The sequence below is a fragment of the Lethenteron reissneri genome, chromosome 65, assembly GCF_015708825.2.
Source record: "Lethenteron reissneri isolate LAM-NWPU_2019-01 chromosome 65, ASM1570882v1, whole genome shotgun sequence".
NCBI classification, from domain to species: domain Eukaryota; kingdom Metazoa; phylum Chordata; class Hyperoartia; order Petromyzontiformes; family Petromyzontidae; genus Lethenteron; species Lethenteron reissneri.
In genome coordinates this window covers 9,312,927-9,337,526 of record NC_083843.1, presented here as the reverse complement: position 1 = coordinate 9,337,526, position 24,600 = coordinate 9,312,927, and the positions used below count along the sequence as shown (strand labels likewise).

Sequence of the window (24,600 nt, the reverse complement as noted above, 5' to 3'; positions counted from 1 at the left end):
TAGACGGCTGCGTGTTGGACAAGGGCGCCCCAGAACAGCTTCTCACTGACCAGGGTCGTAATTTCTTGTCTAAACTGCTGTGCGACATGTGTGACGCATTGGGTATAAAAAAATTAGAACATCACCATACCATTCTCAAACGGATGGGATGGGAGAACGCTTGAACAGGACTATAACATCTATGCTCTGTCAAGTGGTTAATGAGGCACAGTCGGACTGGGACTTGCATGTCCCGGGGTTCCTGGCAGCATACAGAATGGATCCACGCACCTCTATGGGATTCTCCCTTTTTTTTCAAATGTATGGGCAGAAAAATTAACTCGCTATAGAGGCTCAACTTGGTACGACCTCAGAAAAAAAAGCAGTTGTCCGTATCCGTGCCACTACAGGTTACGCTCTGGTATTTGTTGGAAGCACGCGCGGATAGCAAGAGAAAATACTGCCAGGGAGCAAGCTGCTAATGAAAGGAACACGGAGCGGCTTGAGCACGTGTTTCCATGGGCAGTCGGGGACAGAGCATGGTTACATTGCCCGCATGTGCCGCTGCGCATATCCCCCAAGTTACACCGGCCGTGGCGTGGACTGGTGGAGATTATAGAGGTGAAATGGCCGCAGTGCGTGCGAATACAGGCAGGGCGTCACTGTTGGTTCATCCTCTTCACGCCTCAAGCCATACTTACATCCTTGCCCAGACACCTCATCCCCATGTTCTGTATGGCCGGGGTCTGGTGTGTCCAACGTGTCGGAGCAGTCAGCCAAAGTAATTGTGCATCGAGGAAAATGCGTTGTGCCACCCACAGACTGCGAACTCTTGATGCCCATAGGGCCACAAGAATCCGCCACGGGCGATGGACCCGCGTCAAGAACCCAGTCAAATTGCCAATGTCTGCGGTAGCAGCTCTGCAACCTTAAAATGTACTTTAAATTTCCTCGGGCAACCGCGTTTTTTTCGCATGTTGTTGGTGACCCAGGGCGGTTATTATTGTTTATGTTGCAGTCGGTCGTTATGGCTAAAGTTGTTGATTATTGTTGTTATTCGGGTGAGATGGTTCAATCCACTCCCTCGTCATATTGGGCCGTCATGGTTTAGGTCGTTGGGCGTCGGATTGTTTTTATTATATTCTGCAGAATCTGTCTGGCTGCCCTAACGGACATTGTTAAAGTTGTTATTAGCCGGGACGGCTACTTTATAAGAGGGGGGAGGGTTATGTAAAGACAGTGCATGGGACTAGCGGTCACAGGGGATAATGACAGGTTATTGGACATAGTGGGCACAGGGGGTAATGACATAGGAATTAGCATGGAAAAAGACGAGGAGGCACAGAGGGTAATGACAGGTTAAGTGATAGACAGGGGAACGATCTGGAGTCTACGAGAAGGATCAAGAATAGGGGCTGTGGCCAAGTGATAGAAGGGAGCAGGTGCGGATCAGGGGCCGAGAGCCATCCAGAAGATTCTAGAGAAGGGTCGTGGCCAATGGTCAAGGGATGGGGGATAAAAGGGGTCGAGAGGAGAGGCTCGAGGCTGCTCTTGGAGTCGGGGTCTTTTCCTGTCAAGTGAACGTGTCTTCAATAAAGATCATCACAAGAGCATTGTCTCCTGGAGTCGTTACATATGTAGTGCCTGAGATACGCGTCACATGCTGAAGTCGGTGTGCGTGCACGCGGTGTACAGTGGGAGCAAATAAGAACACGGGGCGCTGATTGGCTGGTCGATGTGTTGTGTCTATACCCTTTTTCTTATTAAGAACTATTTAAAAAAATGTTTATATATATTTTTTTTATATCTATATATATATTTTTTAAATTAAATAATGAAAACAACCCACTTCTCCACCGGCTATACCAGGAATCTATGAAACATGGAGGGCCATTAAAACGATAAGAATTTGGTCATAGAGAGGTCAGAGACATCCAGATGGACAAAGATCGATGGCCTGACCTCCCAAGACATCTTGAGATGCACGGAGGGGGTGCAGAGCAGAGAAAAACAACTTTTGCAACTCGCGTTTTCCTTAAACGTTTTCCGTAGCGAAAAGTAGAAACTTAACAAAAAGAATTAACCAACAAACAATAGGGGCCTTTTATTAGTAATTCCCTTATATTACTCGTATTCACCGCATACATATTATTTAGAATTATATGTTTCCTATCTACATGACCTTCCTAAAAACTAAAGAGTACGAATTCCAGAAAGCTTAAGTGGAAACATAGTTACACTTAACCTCAGGACATTAAAATATAACTCAGAATAGAACACCAATCTCTGGAGAACTAAACTTGGCGAAGCCCCCAAAATAATGATGTAACGAGGATCATTACGAATATTCATGAAACATAGACGAATGATAACCACGATACTTAACCTCAGGACATTAAAATATAACTCAAGAATAAATGTAACACACAGGACCACATAAATGTATTGCAAAAATCTCCTCAGCCACCTTTGTCTCCAACGGGCCGGCACAAACAGATGGCCCATGAATGCTTGGGGGGTTAGGAAAGGTCGCGAGGAGGGGTCGCGGGGGTGTCTGGTTCTTCTCGCTCGTTTTTGTTGTTTTGTTTCCCGCTCGCAAGGAATGCGCAGAGAGGGGAGTCCGTTTTTGAGTTTAAGCAAGCGCACATAGCGAATGAGCAGTCTGGTTCGAGTCGTGCTCAGTCTCGCAACTCGGCTTGCGACGCGGCGTTGCGACGGGGCTCGCAAGGGAGCTGAGGCGCGTCGTGCCTCGAGGAGAGATGGGACGACGAGGGGTCGTTATGGTGACAGCCTGAGATGCAGTCTGGTTCGAGTCGCTGCTCAGTCTCGCGAACTCGGCTTGCGACGCAGCGTTGCGACGGGGCTCGCAAGAGAGCTGGGGCGCGTCGTGCCTCGAGAAGTGATGGAACGAGGAGGGGTCGTTCGAGTCACAGAAGTCTGAGTTCAACCTGGGTCGAGGCTGGGTTACAGCCGTGCTCCGGACTGGCGGAGCGTCGTGAGGGAGCAAACACCGATGCCGATAGCAGGTGTCGCTTCTCGCAGAACGAAGTTAAGTGCGAGTGAAGCTGGCAGCTGCACGAACAAGGGAAGCACGGAGAAGAGAGAGTGACGAGTGACGACAAGCAATCAACCTGTAAAAGGGCGGAAATCGCCAAGCGTCGACCAAGCGTGCAAAGCAGAGAGCGCGAAGCAGTGGAGAAAGCCTGATCAAACGGCTGTGAGGAAGAGGACAGCGCCAATGCATGCGCCGTGTGTTTGATGCGCACACCGACCAACGACCAGTGAGAACAGACCAGACGTCCAGAGCGACGGCGAGCATAGTGCCGACTCAACAATCAATCGAGCAGTGGAGAAGCCGGGGGCTGCCACCAAGAGAGAGAAAGCGCCATCGAATACGCAGTGTGTTTGATACGCACACCGACCAACACCCAGTGAGAACAGACAACTCGTCGTCCAGCAGCGACGACGGAATCATCGCGCAACACGTCACCGAGCGTCGTGCCAACTCGTTATCCAGCAGTGGAGAGAGAGAGAGCACACAAGCAGAGACGTCCGAGCGAGGGAGCAGCAGGGGCTCGCTGCGGCCACGCCCAACCCAGAGAGGAACTTCGCTGGCGGCGGGTTGTATCCTCCCCCACCACACAAGCTAACGACACAACTCCCGGCTCTAAGAAATTTAACTAATATTACGAGGGGACAACGCACATACAGCACGCACACGAATAATACTTTCAAAAAGTTATCTTTGCGTTTCAAAAAGGGTTGCCAATTCAAGGTGGTGCGTTCAATATCAACTGATCGTGCAAAGTAGTTGCTGCCATCGAGTTACATGAATAAGAAATGTTTTAGTCATTCATTTTCGTTAATTGCATAATCTTGCCATGAATTTATTGACGTATACTTGCTTTTGCATACTAGAGTGTCATGTGTTTGTTTAGAATTAAAATTGCTTAACACCAACTGTTCGAGTGCTGCTTTCCAAGTCCATGCAAAACTGTCTTATTCCCAAGAACTGTATCCTGTGACGAGATATGAAACTGGAGACCTAATATAACATAACACACACTAAGATAATCAGTAAATGTTTAATCAATGATAATCGTGTTATCCTGATTGATACAACTCTGGATAAACGAAACAAAGCCTAATTATCATAACTGCTCACATTAACATAATCGCAAGCATTCGCATAAATAACTACGATTATCTCCGTAATTATCATAATTTATGCATATTAATACACACATTAACATAATTTATGCGATTTGCGCATTTTTTTGGAAAATTATTAATTTTTATTTTTTTTTATCAAAATTTCATAATCCAACATATACAACCGTTGTTGTTGTCCCAAAGGAGGTGACGTGATGTTTGAGGATGACAGCAGGTGGCAGGGAGTAATTAAGGACGCAGGGCGCTGATTGGCCGAGAGGGTGTTGCTGTCGCAGAGTGGCACCGCATTGTCTGGAAAAACATGCCACGTGGCAGCGGGGGCTGGGGGCGAGGGGTGTCGCGGGGGGTGCCCCTGATTAATGGGGAATTAATTGGCTAGGGGATAAAGACAGGGGTTTTTGGAGGAGATGGGAGTTCGCGCCTGGGAGGAGACAGAGGATGGAAGAGTCAGAGCAGCAGAGCTAATAACAGTATTGGGTAGCAGTGGAGAAGCGTAGGGTAGCAGTGGAGAAGCGTAGGGTAGCAGTGGAGAAGTGTAAAGTAACAGTGAGACGACGAAGCCAATAGGAAGCGGCTGGAGTGTGGGAAGAGAAGCTGATGTAGTTACGACAGAGTGGGACGGTGGAGCTGATAAAGAGCAGCCAAACTGTGGCAGAGAGAGTCGACGGAGGAGTGATGGGGAGCGAGTGAGGCCGGCGGAACGTGGCGAGCGAGCGGAGAGCGTGGAGGAGAACTGTGGATCGGTGTGAGCGGGAGGAACATTGAGAGATGTTGGATGGAGGAGTGTTGAGCGAAATACGCGAAATAAAGTAACGAGGAAAGACAGGAAGCTGTCTTGTCGGTTCGAGCACTACAACTGGAGTCAGAAGTGATTGAAGAACCGCGCCGACATGTCAAAGAAAGTCACGAAGAGGAAGAACGTACCGTCGGGCTCGTCGGCCGACAGTAGCGATGCAGCCGTGATACTCCCGTCGGGGATGGAGGCTGCCGCTCCCCCGACGGACCAGGCTGATGGGGCGCCTCCGCGGGAGGAGGGCGACCCGGACGACGATGACGAACCAAGCCCGCCTCACGTATGGAGGGCTGCGATGGCTGAGTGGGAGGCCAGGATGACGGCGCTTGTGAAGGAGTTCGAACGATTCATGCTAACGATATGGGAGGCACCGACAGGATCGGATCAGCCGCCGCACGAGATCGCGACACCTGCGGTGGCCGGCGGCACTGCTGTGTCTCCCAATACGCCAGGAGCGGAGCTGGATGCTGAGGAGGCACCGGGGTCGCCGACTCCGGGCTCACGACGCCGGCTGCACATGGAACGTTTTGATGCGAAAGTTGGCGACTGGACGGCATTTACATGACGGTTTCGAGCAGCGTATGAGTCGCTCGGGTGGATGGAAGGTGACGCGTTATGGGCCCTGCCCACGGCCCTGGACGACAATGCGCTGGCGGCGTTCTACGGCTTCTCTGTGGAAGTTTGCTTGTCATTGACGGAGACATTCGCGGCAATGCAGGACATTTACGAGCCGCGATCGGTCGCCAAGCGCAAGTTTCAGTTGAGGCAGCGGGCGGAGATGGAATCTCCCCTCGCGTCCTGCAGTGCGCTGTTGACCCACGACCAAGCGGCTTACCCGGCGATGGACCATGCCGCCCTTGACTCCTTGGCCCAGGAGAAGCTGTTGCTGATGGCGAAGGAGCTATGGGTCGTCATTTCACTTCACAGCAACAGCGACGACGACGGGTCGTCTTTGCAGATCGCCAGGAACATCCAAGCCAACCTGGACTGCTGGAGATGTAGAGGCGTCTTCCTGAGGACATCGGGAGACTACAACCGCGGATTCTCCCCATTCCAGGACCAACAGGTGAGTCGTGACACATTTAATACACGGCTGTATCCTTCACCTCACCCAACCGCGACACCACACACTGTAAATCCCCCTTCGTACGATTCGCATGGAAATGCTGTATGGGGTACGTTGGCTCATCGTGTTTTGGGAGCCGCGCTGGGTTTGTTGGATGTGATGGTGCTTGTTCAAGGGGTACAGGTTAGAGTCATTGTCGATAGGGGGGCTTCTGCGACTTTAATTTCTTTGCAAACTTTTCGGTTATTGCCAACCTCGCCCCAGGCTTTGGAACCAGTGGATGGCCCGTGTATTGCGGCAAATGGGGGCAGTTTGGGGATTTTGGGTCGCGTGCTGGCAACGATTCAAGTTGGGGAGGTGTGTGTAACGGGATACATTTTGGTTTCAACTGTTTTGGCCGTGCCATGTTTGTTGGGCACAGATTTTTTGCAAAGGATGCCCATTAAGATCTCAATTGAGAGGGGACGTTTAGAATTGCCATCGGGGAAGTGTACACACCGTGGTGCAGGCGGTTGTTAGTCGCACAGTGCGCGTTCCACCTGCGACGCAGATGCTTGTGCCGTTACTCTTGAAAAAGGGCCTGCCATTGGATAACCTGGGGGAAGGTATTTTGTTGACACCGTCGAACGCCGTGTAACGGACGCCCTCCTTGGTCAGAGCTTTTACGATTGTGCCGGCAAATTGCGAACCATTTATTCAGATTGTTAATATGGGGCACGAGCCTGTTGTTATTCAGGAAGGGACTACGTTAGCGCACGCATCGGCGGCACGGAACTCAGATGGAGATGCGTGCTTGGCAGCAGGGGAAGGAAGTGCCCTGCCACGGAACGAGGAGGAACCGGGCTGGTTCCGGGATTTGTACGAATGTAATGATGGTTTGACACCCGAGCAGCGATCGCGTCTTCATAGTCTGCTTTTGGAGTTTAAGGACGTTTTCAGCTCGGGGAAATATGATGTCGGTCGCACGTCCCTATTACGGCATCACATTGATACTGAGATGCACCTCCGATTCGCTTAAATTCTCACCGTGTGAGCCCGCTGGAGAAGGATTTTATTCGGAAAACTGTGGACAAAATGTTGCAACAGAATATTGTCTCTCCTTCTTCCAGCCCGTGGGGGACTCCAATTGTATTGGTTAAGAAACGAGAAGGTTCCCTGCGATTGTGTCGATTATCGTAAACTAAATAAGATCTCGGTGGCGGATGCATACCCGCTCCCGCGCATTGGACACCTTGTCTGGCGCAAAATTTTTTCCACTCTTGACCTCTTGTCAGGCTTTTGGCAATTGCCCTTGGACGAGGAATCTAAACCGAAGATGGCCATCCGAACGCCGCAGGGATTGTTCCATTTTAACGTGCTTCCGATGGGGCTGAACTCCACGCCAGCCACCTTTCAACGATTAATGGAGCTCGTATTGTCCGGATTGCAGTGGGAGTCATGTTTGATATACCTTGACGACGTCATTGTGTTCAGTAAGGATTTTGAGGGGCATTTGCAACGACTGCGTGCTGTGTTTGGCCGGGTACGGGATGCCAATTTAAAATTTAAACCCCAAAAATGCCATTTGTTGAGAACGTCTGTCAAATATTTGGGTCATGTTGTCAGCGAGGCGGGAGTCGCCACTGACCCGGAGAAAACGAGTTGTGTACGCACGTGGCCAGTGCCGAAAACAGTGTCGGAAGTTGCGTAGCTTCGTGGGATTTGCGTCGTACTACCGTCGATTTGTCAAGAATTTTGCCACGATTGCGAGGCCACTGCATTCACTGACCACTAAGGGTAAAAAGTTCCTATGGGGTGACGAGGAACAGCGTTCGTTTGAAATGCTTCGGGATGCTTTAGCAGACGCACTGCCGCTCGGATATCCGAATTATGGTGAGATGTTTATTCTGGACACGGATGCCAGTGATACGGGCATAGGCGCTGTTTTGTCGCAAAATATCGAGGGGGTGGAAAGAGTCGTTGCATACGGCAGCCGTGTGCTGTCCCCGGCGGAGCAGAAATATTGTGTAACGCACAGGAAATTTTTGGCAATTGTACACTTCGTGCAGTTGTATCGTCCATATTTGTACGGAAGGGAATTCTTGGTCTGCACTGACCACGCGGTGCTGCAGTACTCCTTGCAGATTGATCAACCCTCAGGTCAATTGGCCCAGTGGCTTGAGGTCCTGCAGGGATACTCCTTTATGGTCCAATACAGAAAAGGGACGCGTCATGTCAATGCGGACGCTCTGTCCCGATTGTAGATGTACCGAGGGATCGCTGTACTGCGGTCCATCACTGCAGGGCATTCCGGCCATGGCCACTGCAGCCGATTCGAGCCCAATTGACGGGGCCCCTGCTATAGAGCCCGGGTTGCTAGGATTGTCACAGGATTGTTGAGCGCGCTTTCAGGCGAACGATTCTTCGCTTACCAGAATGAGGCTTCAGGCCTCCCGTTCCCAAGGGTCGGAGGACCGGCCCTTCCTTCGGCTCATAGACGACCTCCTAGTGAGGTGGGATGTTGTGTTGCAGAAATGTTGTATTGTTGTACCGCTGTGCTTGAGGGGAAAACTTATTCGCGATGTGCACGAGCGGTTGATGCACTTGGGTGAGAAGAAAACCGCATTGACTTTGAGTAACGATTTTTACTGGCCGGGGTTGCAGAACGATGTTCATTTGTATGTTAAGGCCTGTCACGAGTGCACACGGCGGAAGGCGCTGGCGCAACCGTATCGAGTACTGTTGCAATCGATACGGGTTTCACGGGTAAACGAAATTGTCGCCCTGGATATTTTGGTACTGTTCCCCATTACCCCGCGGGGTCACAAATATTTGCTGGTGGGGGTTGAGTAGCTCACTCGGTGGCCTATGGCATGGCCGCTAGTGGACCAATCAGCGGGATCGATCGCGGAGGCCTTCCTGCAGTGTTACGTTTTTGATAAGGGTGCTCCGGAGCACCTGCTTACTGATCAGGGCAAAAAAAATGTCTTACCGCCTGTTGAAGGAAGTGTGTGACGCATTGGGTACGAAGAAAATTCAGACGTCCCCGTACCACCCGCAAACCGACAGGATGGTTGAGCATCTTCATAGGACGTTGACGTCTATGTTGTGCTAGCAGGTTAATTCGGCTCAAACAGATTGGGATCTACATGTTCCGGCGGCTCTGGCCGCTTACAGATTAGCCCCGCATGCCTCAACGGGGTATGGTCGGGATATGGTCGTGAACTGGAGGCCCCGGCCCTAGTCAAGTTGGGTGTCAGAACTAAAGGGAAGTTGTCAGCGGTGCCTGCCCCCATGCAAGTGCCATTGGACCGTCTGAAGGAGGCTAGAGAGGCCTCACTGGGGAATATGGAGCGGAGGCAGGCGGCTAATGAGTGCCTGCACGCGGGAGAAATGGGAAGTTGGAGACAGGGCTTGGTTGCATTGTCCTATAGTGCCAGTTGGCACATCACCGAAATTCCATCGGCCCTGGCAGGGTCCTGTTGAGATTGTGGAGGTTCGAAGGGACCAGAGTGTATGGATTCGGTGCGGTCGTCGATTGTGGCATGTTCACCCGTCGCAGTTGAAGAAATATGTATTGCCTTATGATGCGTCATCTCCCATCCCGGAGTGGTCTGTATTGGATGTGTCTGACGGGCGTGTTGTGCGGCGGCGTGAGAACGCACCTCAGCAGTTTACCCCCCGTGTGTCTGCAGGATCGCCATTTTTGAGTCAGGTGCCGCCCCGGGACGCATAGGAACGGAATGCGGTCTTGCCGGGGAGCGGCCGGTGTGACGAGGAGAGGCGCACGTTATGGGCAGAACGCTGGCCCGCGGCCACGGAGAGATGCTCCCCGCCCTTGTCCCCTGTTCACCCGGGCCGGGGAGATGGACCGGCTGCGGGAACCCGCTCCCAGAGAGTGACTTTTTCATGACATTTTGTGGTGTAGAAATCGGGTTGCCTTGTCAAGGGGGGGATTGTGTAAGGGTTGTTGTAACGAGGAAAGACAAGAAGCTGTCGTGTTGGTTCGAGCACTACACATATGTGTAATATGAGGATGCACCCGGGGGGTAACTGGGCCATGGTGGTAGGCTCTGCCGGCCTCAGCCCGCAGCCAATGGGACGTCGAGCCAGGGGCGTACCCCTGTGGCTGCATGGCAACATCTGGAAAGTTCCAGGGGGTGAGGCTGATGATTGGCTGCGTGCTATCACGTGGGCCAGGTGTTAAAAGGGGTGGAGACAGCTCGGGGTCAGTGTAGAGAGGGGCTGAAAAGGGACCACGTCTGTGCCACCGGCACGCCAGCGGCCACGTGGCAGGCCGGAGGCTGTCTCCTACACACTGTCAACCAGTGGTGTGAGGGAGCGAGGCAGCGAGCGAACGCCACGCTCGGGGAACGAGAGTAATGGGGGGGAAAGGAACCCAGCGTGTGAGGGAGCTGTGTAATGAAGGAATAAAGAAAAGACAAAATACACGATATCGTCCGGAGCGGATTTGTTACATATGTAAGCACCTCCTAACTCCGCAAATTCCCAGTCGCAGCTTCAAAAGTATATATCTATTCTTAAAAATAAAATCCATTATTAAGACTAGGTTTGGTGACGCGTACATCCAGGCTGCTGCTACTACCTCACGCTACTGAAATGTCCTTGCCTCTTAGCCTCGGCTGGGCTTCCTCCCCACCCTCCAAATTGATTAGAGAGCTGCGTGATGAGTGTGATGTGAACCAGTTTTGGATTTTACCTTCAGCAGCCTGCACTGACCCACACAACTAAGTATGGCCAACTAGCCTCAATGATCAACACGATGTGGGGAAGTCTTCGTCCAGAAGTGTATTGGTGAGGATCTGTAAATTACTTACAAAATAGATAAGCACACAAGTCGCCATCCACATAGATCTGCCTCTCCACATCAACAATAAAAGTATTTTGAACATAATCTATTGGCCTGGCGGCCTTTTGGGATTGTATAATTCTAGCATAACTGTATTAATTCAGTGCAAGCAAACTCTGGACCGGTTTTGGCATGCAGTATATCAGCAGCAGAGTCAGGCTCGCTCGAATTAACGCAGGTGAACTGCTAGGTGTTAAAGACAAGGACCCTCTATGATATGTTTCTTAGTCAGATGAAAAATTATTTGATGCATAAACCAGTCCAGTGTTTTTCTCTATGGAATCAATGCTGCTAAAATGATTCACTCCCAGAAGACTGTGGAGCCGATGTGAGGTTTATGAATTTATGTATTAGTTGGAAAGACAGATGTGTAAAGAAATTGTCTTTATTTTATTTTATAGTTATATTCGCCACAACGAGTCTAATGATTATGTTTGTGTTGTGTATTATAAAATGTGGCATCTAACTAGGACCCATATCATTAAGAAAGGATCATCTCCTATAAACTAAGGGCAGTACATTAGCATTTCCTCAAGCAAGCTTGACTGATACCGAGACACTGGGTGTGGAAGTCAGTCCAGAGTTTGCTTTTAAATAATGCTTTGAAACGATGCACTCCCACGTCGTGGGGCTGATGGGGTGTGGCCATTTTTTCTCATGATTTTTATACAGATGCAGATATATGATGGAGACGTTTTATCTGCTTATCTGTGTTTGTTACTAATATTCTCCACGTTTTTTATGTAAATTATGAATATCAGCAGCTAACCTGATGCGATGCATTACAATGGATACTTTTGCATGCGAAAACACAAAAAGGCTCATAGCAATATCGTTGAAGACATATCAAAAGTAGACACAATTACGTTATTATCCTATCGAATAAAATGTACGGCACTAATATGTAATCACTTTAACATCACTATTCATGCAAATTCAATTTAAAATGTTTGTAATAGTCAGACTATTTTATGTCTGCTTGAGCGTTGTCTGCGAGTAATTAGAGCAAACTTGTTTTCCAGCATTCCGTGTACTCTCTTGCAGTAGCGTCTCGTGTGTTTCTTCTAGCATCTAACAGCCGATTTCCTGTAATTTCATCTCCACTCGTTTAATTTCTAATTTCTAATTCAATGTAGTCGTTGCTCCATACTGCGTTAATTTATCTCACTCATTGCAAGTCATTCGAGTTAACCAGAGAAGTGCTGTGCAGTCTCACGAGATATAAATTTTGTTTACGTATGTTGTGCCATACCAAGGCGCTGTATGTTTTCTTACTTGTCACCACGCTCACAGGCCGATAGGGGGCAGCCGAGAGAGTGAGCAGGAAGTGTAGCGGTTAACCTAAGGTAACTCCCCCCCCCCTGGGTACCCCGTGACCGAAGGTAGAGACCCCAGACCCCAATGGGGATGGGGGATGGGGGCCAACGGTTCATTCCCGACCCTTCCAGAACCCTCTGGAAGGTTCGAGGGAAGGAGGGGCTAGGGGCGGGGTAAGCCCCAACTGGTGTATAAAAGCCGGTCCTCGAAACGGGACGGGCAGTATTCGTCTACTCAAGACCCGAAGACGTCTGAAGACTTTAAGACTAGGCCAGCACCCTGTGACCCTCAACCGAGGCTCTTTGTAAGAGTCGGTTTGTAGCAGACCTGGCTAGGTCGGGTCAGCTTAGCCTCCCCTAGGTCCCGTAGCGGAGGACCCGAGAGAGCATAGCCCTGAGTGTCTGTAGGGCCCGCTAGAAGGGAGAACATTGAATGTTGTTTCTCATTTATATTTCAATCACCCATAGCCATAATAATGCAATATCCTGCATAGTTATTACACACTGACTCAAGACTAACAAAGTTCACTTTAATCTACAGAGTTGTCCTCACAGGGAGAGAGTCACAGACTTCACGCAGGGTAAAGGTCACAAGATAACAAAGCCCACGCGTGGTACCTGCACGGCCTTGCGAGCGGCCTTCATCCGTCCCACGGACGCCTCCGCCTTCTTTCTCTTCTCCTCCACCGCTCGCGTCTCTGCTCCGACTCCACTCTGTAAGAGACGAAGTCACCAGAGGAGATTCCAATCCCTGAGCGACTGCCTCTCAGCCCCACGCCACACTGAGCCCTCCCACAGTGGTGGCCCTGAAATGCCCATTAGAAAATAGGCTAGCAACCCACCCTCTACTGACTGAACAATCGGAAAGCAAGAAACAGTGGAGAGGAAATAAACCCCTGGTGATGATTACCATCAGATGTTGTTTGCCCAGTGACAGCTTTTATCAACTTATGTTGTGGTATCGTTTGAGTGGCTTCCATACACCTAATAAAGGACCTCACCTTCCGTGTCTTGTGCTCATCTTCCAGTGCGATGACATCATGTCGTTTGTGTGCACAAGTGATGGAGCAGACCGTGCAGACCAGGCCCCCGTCCTGCTTGCAGTAGAACATGAGCTCCTGTTTGTGCTTCTTGCATCTTCTTTCCTCCAGGCTGACAATGGGAGCTACTAGGACGTGGTCCATCAACTTGGGGTTTTTCAGATGAGGCTTAAGGTGGGACTCACAGAAGGAAGTCTCACACCTGAGACGGTTTTCACTGCACGAGTCTCCCCATCATCACAGCCGTCACAGAAGACAACTCCGGCCATCCTCCCTCCAACTCTGAGCTGCTCCACCAGGTTGGCGAGCGCCACGTTCCTCTTCAGCTGGGGTCGCTCACGGAAGGCCGCTCGGCACTGCGGGCAGCTGAAGCTGCTCGCTCTCTCCCAGGCACCGTCCAGACACCGGAGGCAGAACGAGTGTCCGCAGCTCAGCGTGGAGGGGCAGTCAAACGTGCCCAGGCAAATGGGGCAGCTCAGCTCACTGTCGACACAATCACTGGGAGACGCGCTCGCCATGGCCCATGGCTTCACTCGGACTCGGTCGCTCGCCGCAGCTCACGGAGGAGTAATCGCAGTAGCAGCTGCTCACACAGCGGAAACGAACAAGGAAATGAACTTGACTTCACCTGCAGTTAAGTTATAAATACCTCGAGACACGCCCTGGAATGTTCCACACGGCGGCTGGGCTCACCTGTGTAGACGTGGCGGTACAGTCACGCACTGTGTAATAGCTAAAACATATTTTGGTGTTTAGTTTGTTGTCCTTCCCCTGCACTTCTGATTAGCACAGTTGGTGTGGAAGAAGTTTAACATACATACATAGCTTTGACCGGTCTCAAGTGATATAATATTTGTGCAAACAAAATCCAGCAGCAGCAACCCGGGACACAGCGATAATGGTTTGTCCCACAGGCTGATTGATGGGCAAGGGTCAGGCTGTGTGCATTGCACTATGGAACCGCACCTTGTGCAAACATTCTGATGTAAAGGTTAACTTGTTTTTTTTCCATCTGTGTCTTTATTAATTTTTTTCTTGCAAGGCCTGTTTGTTTAAGCTTCAGTCTGTAATAGTCTTCCCCATTTATCAACTAATTTATTAGCTACTGGCTTTATGCGTCCTCTGTTCATCTGTCAAATGTTTTTTATTTAATTCATACGACACCGTGTTATTCCGGATGGACGGTGGTTGTATGTGTGTTAAACTTATTTCACACCGTACGTAGTCAACCGTGCTAATCGGAGGTATGTGGGTGAGTGGGTGCGTGTGTAGGTCGGTGAGTGGGTTAGTGTGTAGGTGAGTGGGTGGGTGAGTGGTTGGGTGAGTGAGTGGGTGAGTATATGTTGAACTTATTTCGCCACTCATGCTAATCGAAGGTGCGAGTGGGTGGTGGTACTGGAGGTTGAGTGAGTGGATGGGTTAGTTGGTGAGAGGGGAGACAGATGGGCAGGAGGATGGCGTGAAGGGTGGTCAAGCAGGCGGTGAGGGAGGAGTGGAGGAAGGGTGGCTGGGAGGGCTTGTGGTTGAGTGGTTGGGTCCCTGGGTGAGTGGCCTCACGCATTACCACAGTGAACAGCCCCTGGCTAAACAAACATCGTGGTTCATTTAAGCTCATTATCTACATGACTTTCACCGTCCCTTTTTTCCTATTATGCGTAAAAAAATCGAGAATTTAAATCTTAACCTAAAAATATATATATTCATCATCTATTGTTAATGTTAAGATTTTACATCCTGGACTCGCTGAGTTTGGACGATTCTTTCAAAACGATTATTTTACCAGGTAAGGCTCACTGAAGTATATAGCTCTTTTCAGAAGCGACCTGGCCACAATTGATAGCTAAACGACGTGGCTTATTACGTGGATATTTCTAGCAGCCAAACACTCTAAACGCACTGTTCTAAGTGTGAAGGGAATAATCGGTGGATCGGGATAAAAATGCACGCGACCACAGGCAGAGATAATACAAACTCCAAGTACACGTACAGGCGTCAGTTTTGGGATCGACCCCACAACCTCCTGTATACTAGGCGAGGTAGTTAACATCTTACAGCCACCGCAGCGAGATGTAAAAAAAAAATCACAGAAGCGACAACGAACAAGGAAACGAGCTGACTTCACCTGCAGCTAAATTATGAACACCACGAGACGCGCCCTGGAATGTTGCACGCGGCAGCCCGTACTCACCTGTGCAGACGTGGCGTCACATTCACACACACAGTGTCAAGGTTAAAGAGTCGCAATTGATATATTTTTACAAAAACCCCACGGTAGCCATGAAAACGGTGATTGTTTGTCCTATAGACTGGTTACACCTGCTTGGCTGAGGCTGTGTTTTCCACTGTAAACCTCACCGTGTAAATTCTTATTAAAGATTTAAAATAATAAATAGGCTATTGCGACCAATAATATCTATAAAACGTGTTTTTGGGGTAAATCGCGTAATTATAAGTATCGTTAAACCCGCCACCACCCGACACAACCAATGAGTAAGGTTTGTCACGTAAACAAAATAAGTAATATTTTAAAATACTTTTTTTTTAAACACGCTTTAATGAAATGTACCGTACTCGGAATGGCAGAACTCGACGACTCCAGGAAGTGGCCCCCAAGCTTGCCACAACGTAAGGGACCGTGGTGATTTACAGCCAACGTCAGTTGAGCGTGGACAATTAGACCCACGCCGAAAAATAACATATAAAAATAATGTTTAAAAATATTTTTTTATAGAGTATAGTATTGTCATCAGTATGACATAAGTATACCAAGTTTGCAGTCGATACCACATTGGGAGTGGGTTAAAATTTAGTTAAAAGATTTGAGGATACGACAACAACAACAGACAGTGAGTTCAATAAAAGCGTGTAATAATACTAATACAAACATTCCCGCTAGGGTGAGGCTGTGCGTTTTGCCCAGCAAACCACACAGCTGTCAGTTCGTATTCAAGGTTTAAAAGAAAAACGATTCCCCTAAACGAGAGGGTCACCAACCAAAACAACAAAGAGAGACATTTTTTCTTATTTTTTACAATTCAGTAAGTAAAATAGAAACCAAACAATTCGTTATTTCAAGATCCGCAATGCAACGTGGTGTGAGTACGAGAGACGGTGCTGGTGGTGGTGGTCCTTGATAAATAAGAACGTGGTGTGAGTACGAGAGACGGTGGTGGTCCTTGATAAATAAGAACGTGGTGTGAGTACGAGAGACCGTGCTGGTGGTGGTCCTTGATAAATAAAAACGTGGTGTGAGAACGAGAGACGGTGGTGTCCTTGATAAATAAAAACGTGGTGTGAGTACGAGAGACCGTGCTGGTGGTGGTCCTTGATAAATAAAAACGTCTCACGAAGCAGCGGTCCCTCAAAGAGCCGCACGCCGCTACGAAGCTGCAGGTTGCCGACCCCGTGCCCTGAACAAACTGGCGTGACCGTCAAGTAATAGCAATTATTAAATTATTATTACTAAATTGTAATTGTTTGATAATTAGAATTAAAGTGGAAATTGATAATAAAAAAATATTTAGCGATTTTTTTTACATTTTTATCTATTAATAACTTAATAATTTAATAAAAATCTTGATTTGAAGCTTTCGTGACTGCAGGAATCCATACATAAAGAACCAAAGAGTATTAACTTTACACTCGCTCACTATTTTTAACTGTACTTTGTCAAGGTTGTGGGCCAAGAAGAATCTCAGCTTGCATGCCTCACACACCATAACAAGGGAAGTGTGTATGATCGCCTTACCATGAGATAGACTATTGTCTTATTTTAATCACTTGATTGGGAGATCAGATCGTTGACTTTTTCGAACTATTTGACACGCGTTTGATGAGAACGCATTCTGTGCGAATTCTAGATTTGAAGCTTTCGTGACTGCAAGGATTCATACTCTTAGTTTTTTCGGTAAAGTCACGTGGGTAAAAAATGAAATAAAAATTAATAAAAATAAAATAATAAATCACGACGTTTCGGAGGCAACACAAGTCTCCGTCATCAGGAGGGACCGTCACAGCTAAATTTACTGTATCACTTTATTTTATTTTATTATTATTTTACCTACGTGACTTTACCGAAAAAACTTAACAATTGTTTTATGTTTGATCGTATCAAGTGATACAGCAAAAGATGTGCTGTATCAAGTGTATCAAGTGATACAGCAAATCTGGCTGTGACGGTCCCGCCTGATGACGGAGACTTGTGTTGCCTCCAAAACGTCGTGATTTTTATTATTTTATTTTTATTAATTTTAATTTCATTTTTTACCTACGTGACTTTACCGAAAAAACTAAGAGTATGAATTCTGTGCGAATATTGCCATTTCGAGGTGTTGCCTATTGGCTTGGTTTAACCACGTGATTGTGAGATTTGATCCTTGATGTTCTTCTAACCATTTAATAAGGATGTATTGTATGAACCCATATGCCTGCATGCATATGGTAATTTTGATATTAGCTGTGTGTTTTTCTGTTAATCACATAATCTTGCAAATCTAACTTTTGATGCTTTCTAAACATTTGCTAAAGATACATTTGCTAACACGTATGCTAACATTGATACTATTGGTGTGTGTTAGCCTTAAGTATTCTTTGATCACGTGATCATGAAATCCGATCGTTGATGCTTCTGATATATTTGATACGTATACATTTTTTTGGACACGCATTCCGTACGAATATTGATATATTTTAGGGTCTGCCTATTGTTTTTTTTCATCACGTGATCGTGAAGATTAGGCAATACTTGTTTTTGTCATTTCATACGGATTGATGAGTACGTATATTTGCATGGGTACTTTCGTTGCTATTAATTCCTTTTGATAAGAGTTTGATGTTAGAGTAAGTTGATATTAAAGTTGCTTAGATTAAAAACAGGTTCCGAGTGCTTCTTTCCTAAATTCGTGCACCATCGTCGTAATGACGAACTGTGTCCTGCAGTGAGATCTGAATCCTGAGACCTGTCATAATTACACATCATAATTGTTAAAGCGAGAATCATTGAAATTATCACGATTGGTGAAACATACCCCCGAGACAACGAGAGCCAACAACGTGATCACACACACACATAACCATATATAATAATCACAAACACACATATAATCACATACATAATAATCACACACACGTAATCACATGCATAATAATCTAACACGCAATTATATACGTAAGAATCACACGCACATATCTTTTTGGTTCTTTCGGTAAAGTCACGTAGAAGGGAAATAATAAAATAATAAAATAAAACATTATAAAATAAAATAATAATAAATTATTTCCCTTCTACGTGACTTTACCGAAAGAACCAAGAAGATGAATCCCTGCAGTCACGAAAGCTTTAAATCGAAATTCACACACACATAACCACACACATAATCACAAACACATAATCACACGCACACGAACCCCTAGACAACGAGAGAGCCAATAATAATCGACCCCACTTAATAATCACACACAATCACTTAATAACTGCACACACAATCACTCACATAATCACAGACATAATCACTCACATAATCACATACACTTAATTAGCTCAATCAAAAACACATAACTCACTCACATAATCACACACAATCACATAATAACTGCACACACACATAATCACTAACATAATCACAGACATAATCACTCACGTAATCACGTACACTTAATTAACTCAATCACAAACACATAACTCACTCACACAATCACATACACGTCCAATAATAATTTTGAACACACATGAAATACACTTAACACACATTTCCAGTTAATAACACTTAATTACACATGATAATTGGTTCTTTACCCTTCTATCTGGCAACAAAACTGACACCTTTTTGCAAGGAGTCATGTTTGCATAGACCGCAATACCTGCAGTCATAATACAAACAAAAGAACATAACTCTGACAATGTGCACTGTCCTTGAAGTTGATTGGTCCACACCCGAGACAGCTTTCCTTCGAACCTAGTCTCATATGGGGTGGACCAGATGACGCCAAAAGGCGCACAACTCAAGGACAATGCACCATCAGAGTATGAGAGCTCGGGGCAAGCATCTACACTATGGGGACCTCATTTGCCAGTAAAAATATGATAATTGGTTCTTTACCCTTCTATCTGGCAACAAAACTGACACCTTTTTGCAAGGAGTCATGTTTGCATAGACCGCAATACCTGCAGTCATAATACAAACAAAAGAACATAACTCTGATAATGTGCACTGTCCTTGAAGTTGATTGGTCCACACCCGAGACAGCTTTCCTTCGAGCCTAGTCTCATATGGGTTGGACCAGATGACGCCAAAAGGCACACAACTCAAGGACAATGCACCAGAGTTATGTTCTTTTGTTTGTATTATGACTGCAGGTATTGCGGTCTATGCAAACATGACTCCTTGCAAAAAGGTGTCAGTTTTGTTGCCAGATAGAAGGGTAAAGAACCAATTATCATATTTTTACTGGCAAATGAGGTCCCCATAGTGTAGATGCTTGCCCCGAGCTCTCATACTCTGATGGTGCATTGTCCTTGAGTTGTGCGCCTTTTGGCGTCATCTGGTCCAACCCATATGAGACTAGGCTCGAAGGAAAGCTGTCTCGGGTGTGGACCAATCAACTTCAAGGACAGTGCACATTATCAGAGTTATGTTCTTTTGTTTGTATTATGACTGCAGGTATTGCGGTCTATGCAAACATGACTCCTTGCAAAAAGGTGTCAGTTTTGTTGCCAGATAGAAGGGTAAAGAACCAATTATCATATTTTTACTGGCAAATGAGGTCCCCATAGTGTTAATTACACATGTTAACATATTTTACGTAATACAATTTTTCAAAAAAACATTTTTAATCATATTTTCATTTTTACATTTAATTTATCATTTCACCACAATAGATACAACAGACGGATGATCTCACATGAGGAGCGTGAGTAGCGGCATGGAGAGTTCGACTCCTGCCACCTCGACAACCGCGACGGCGACGTCTGGGGCCGTTTGACCGGGGGAGTACCGAGACTTGCGTCGTTTACAGAGGACAACGGAGAGAAGATCTTTCGCTGAAGCAGTGGTGATGCTCCTGCTGTTGTGGAGTGACTCATGCAGCCAGCTATGGCTGCAGGGTTTTGGTAGTACATGTTGTTTATGCCATTTATTGTGAAAATTCCGTCACAGTTCCTATGATTGCTTTTTCATTGCTTTCATGGCTTTATTTTGGTGAAAAGTGTATTGGTTTAGCCATGTTTGTTTGTTGTAGTACAGAGTTAGACTGATGGCCTTAATCTAAGTTGTCTTGTGGTTGTTGTTGTTGTTGTTTGACTTGCATCCCACTGGGATTTTTGCACACAGCGTTGATGTACACGGTGTTTTTTTCTGCAATATTTTGCTGTCTTTTCTTGGATTTTCTGTTTGCACTTAGTCACATATTCACTACAAGATGTTTTTCGTTCATGTTTTTGTTTTTTGTTTTTGCGGTTGCACCCGATTCAAGAGCCGAATGGCTCACAGGGCTTGTACCTAATAAATGAACTTGAACTTGAGGGCTAAGCAGCCATTCGTGTGAGTAGGTAGATGGATGATGATGAAGTGGATGAAAATAATAATAATAACCATGATGAAATATTCTAGATTATAAGCTTTCGTGACTGCAAGGATTCATACTCTTAGGTTTATTTTTTTTGGTAAAGTCACGTTGGTAAAAAGAAATAATAAAGATAAAGTCACGTAGGTAAAAAAAATAATAAAGATAAAATAATAGAAATAATAATAGCAGTACAATTATAAATCACGATGAGGCAAAATTCCTCACTTGATACAGTAAATCTAGCTGTGACGGTCCCACCTGATGACGGAGACTTGTGTTGCCTCCGAAACGTCGTGATTTATTATTTTATTTCTATTATTATTTCTTTTATTATTTTTATTATTATTATTTATTTTTACCTACGTGACTTTACCGAAAAAAACCTAAGAGCATGATGAAAAAGTTACAACCAACACTCACTCATTTGCACCCAACACCCTCCCACCCGGTCATCTGCCACTCCCTAACCCATGACCCACCCAGCCATCTAGAGACCTCCCCCCCTCACATCTCCCTGCCAGCCCACACTCATCTCATACCTGCACAGGTGTCCATCCAATCACCCGCCCATCCATTCACACACCAACCCAACTGATCACTCACCCACCAAATAACCCGGCCCCCCCTCCAACCTGCCCATCTGCTCACCCGCTTATCTGCTCAACCGGACAACCTATTCACCTGCCCACCGACTCACCCATCCTGCCGATCGCCAACCACCAGGACTAAAACCGCATCCCAAGAAAAAAACTTATTTTACAAATGACCATCAGAGATCACGAGGCACAGATTGAACACATTAAGTTGATGTAGATTTGAAACAATTCCAAATTTAAAATTCTAAAACACAGATTCTGAACAAATAAATGGTAATGACTGCGACGAGTATAATTTTAGGGTTAGACTACGTGAATATAAATGTCTCGTTAAAGCTGCCACCACCTGACACAGCCAATCAGTAAGGTTTGTCACTTAAATAAAAAGTGCCAATTAGTTACTACTTCAGCACACCGGTGGTGTATTGGAGAGTAAATCCACACCGATGACAATTCGAGTATGACGTATTGCTGCTGATTACAACCAGCTTCATCAGGCAATAGCCAGAATTGTCAAAAGGTAAATGCTGTGTGTTTACTCTCCAACACACAATCGGTGTGTTATAGTAACTAATCAGAATGTTCTGTTTAAGTGACAAACTGTAATTCATTGGCTGTGTCAGGTAGTGGCGGGTTTAACGACACTTTTATATTTACGCGATCTAACCCAAAATGAAAATAAATATTAAGGATAATATTGCTCGCGAAAGCCTACGTATAACTGTAAAAATTTCATAAGAATTTACAACGTGCAGTTTACTCTGAAGAAACCTAGCCTCACCCTTTCTGGTGTAACTTGTTTGTGGGAAAAACCAACACCGTGTTCATGGTTACCATGGGGTTTTTGCAAAATATAAAAATTGCGACTCTTACACCCTGACACTGTGTGAATGTAACGCCACGTCTACACAGGTGAGCAGGGCTGCCGCAGGGAACATTCCAGGGCGCGTCTCGTGGTGTTCATAATTTAACTGCAGGTGAAGTCAGTTCGTTTGCTTGTTCATCGTGGCTGCTCTGTGATTTTTTTTTACATCTAGCTGCAGTGGCTCTGAGATATTAACTTTATCGCCTGGTATACAGGAGCTCGTGGGTTCGATCCCGACCCTGACGCCTGCTGTATTTTTAGAGTCTGCATGTCTCTCTCTAATCATCATCATGGTGGCAAGGAGATGTTAACTACCTCGCCTGATATACATGCGGTCGTGGGTTCGATCCCGAGCCTGACGCCTGCTGCTGTATATTTGGAGTTTGCATGTCTCTCTCGCCGTGGTCCTGTGGATTTTTCTCCGCTCCCTCTGCTTTCCCCTCGACATTTAGAATCCACATCACGCGTTTTGAGTTTTTGGCTGAGAAAATGTCCACGGGAAAAGCCACTTCGCTGGGCTTTCATTTGTGGCCAGGTCGCCTTTGGGAAAAAGAGCTACGTAGCTCAGTGGACCTTACCTTGTGAAATTTATATTTATATTTTTTATAGAATCTGCCAAACTCAACGAGTCCAGGATTTAAAATGTCAACATTTGACAATAATAGGTGATGAAGACTTGTTTACGTGATGATGGTTTTAAACGTTGAGCAAGATTTTTTTATGCATATTAGGAAAATGTACAGTGATAGTCATACCGATATTGAGCTTTGACGAACGACGATGTTTGTTTAGCAAGAGGCTGTTCGCTGTGGGAATGCGTGAGGCAACCCACCCAGGGACGGATGATCTCACATGAGGAGCGTGAGTAGCGGCATGGAGAGTTCGACTCCTGCCGCCTCGACAACCGCGACGGCGACGTCTGGGGCCGTTTGACCGGGGGAAGTACCGAGACTTGCGTCGTTTACAGAGGACTATGGAGTGAAGATCTTTCGCTGAAGCAGTGGTGATGCTCCTGCTGTTGTGGAGTGACTCATGCGGCCAGCTATGGCTGCAGGGTTTTGGTAGTACATGTTGTTTATGCCATTTATTGTGAAAATTCCGTCACAGTTCCTATGATTGCTTTTTCATTGCTTTCATTGCTTTATTTTGATGATTTCGAAAAGTGTATTGGTTTAGCCATGTTTGTTTGTTGTAGTACAGAGTTAGACTGATGGCCTTAATCTAAGTTGTCTTGTGGTTGTTGTTGTTGTTTGACTTGCATCCCACTGGGATTTTTGCACACAGCGTTGGTGTACGGTGTTTTTTTCTGCAATATTTTGCTGTCTTTTCTTGGATTTTCTGTTTGCACTTAGTCACATCTTCACTTTAAGATGTTTTTCGTTCCTGTTTTTGTTTTTTGTTTTTGCGGTTGCACCCGATTCAAGAGCCGAATGGCTCACAGGGCTATACCTAATAAATGAACTTGAACTTGAGGGCTAAGCAGCCATTCATGTGAGTAGGTAGATAGATGATGATGAAGTGGATGAAAATAATAATAACCATGATGAAAAATTCTAGATTTTAAGCTTTCGTGACTGCAAGGATTCATACTCTTAGGTTTTTTTTCCGGTAAAGTCACGTAGGTAAAAATAAATAATAAATATATTTCTATTATTATTTCTTTTATTTTTATTATTTATTTTTACCTACCTGACTTTACCGAAAAAAACCTAAGAGCATGATGAAAAAGTTACAACCAACACCCACTCATTTGCACCCAACACCCTCCCACCCGGTCATCTGCCACTCCCTAACCCACGACCCACCCAGCCATCGACAGAGACCTCCCCCCCCTCACATCTCCCCGCCAACCCACACTCATCTCATACCTGCATAGGTGCCCATATAATCACCCGCCCATCCATTCACACACCAACCCAACTGATCACTCATCCACCAAATAACCTGGCCCACGCTCCAACCTGCCCATCTGCTCACCCGCTCACCTGCTCAACCTGACAACCTATTCACCTGCCCACCGACTCACCCATCCTGCCGATCGCCAACCACCAGGACTAAAACCGTATCCCAAGAAAAAAATGATTTTACAAATGACCATCAGAGATCACGAGGCACAGATGGAACACATTAAGCTGATGTAGATTTGAAACAATTCCAAATTTTGAATTCTAAGACACAGATGCTGAACAAATAAATGTTAATGACTGCGACGAGTATAATTTTTAGGGTTAGACTTCGTGAATATAAATGTCTCGTTAAAGCTGCCACCACCTGACACAGCCAATCAGTAAGGTTTGTCACTTAAATAAAACGTGACAATTAGTTACTACGTCAGCACACCGGTGGTGTATTGGAGAGGA

General features: G+C 46.3%; 1 pseudogene; it reads right to left on the bottom strand.

Moving 5' to 3' along the window:
• Positions 1–13,806, bottom strand: part of LOC133359543 (E3 ubiquitin/ISG15 ligase TRIM25-like) — a 41,996-nt pseudogene extending 28,190 nt beyond the window's left edge.
• Between the last annotated feature and the right edge of the window lie 10,794 nt (positions 13,807–24,600).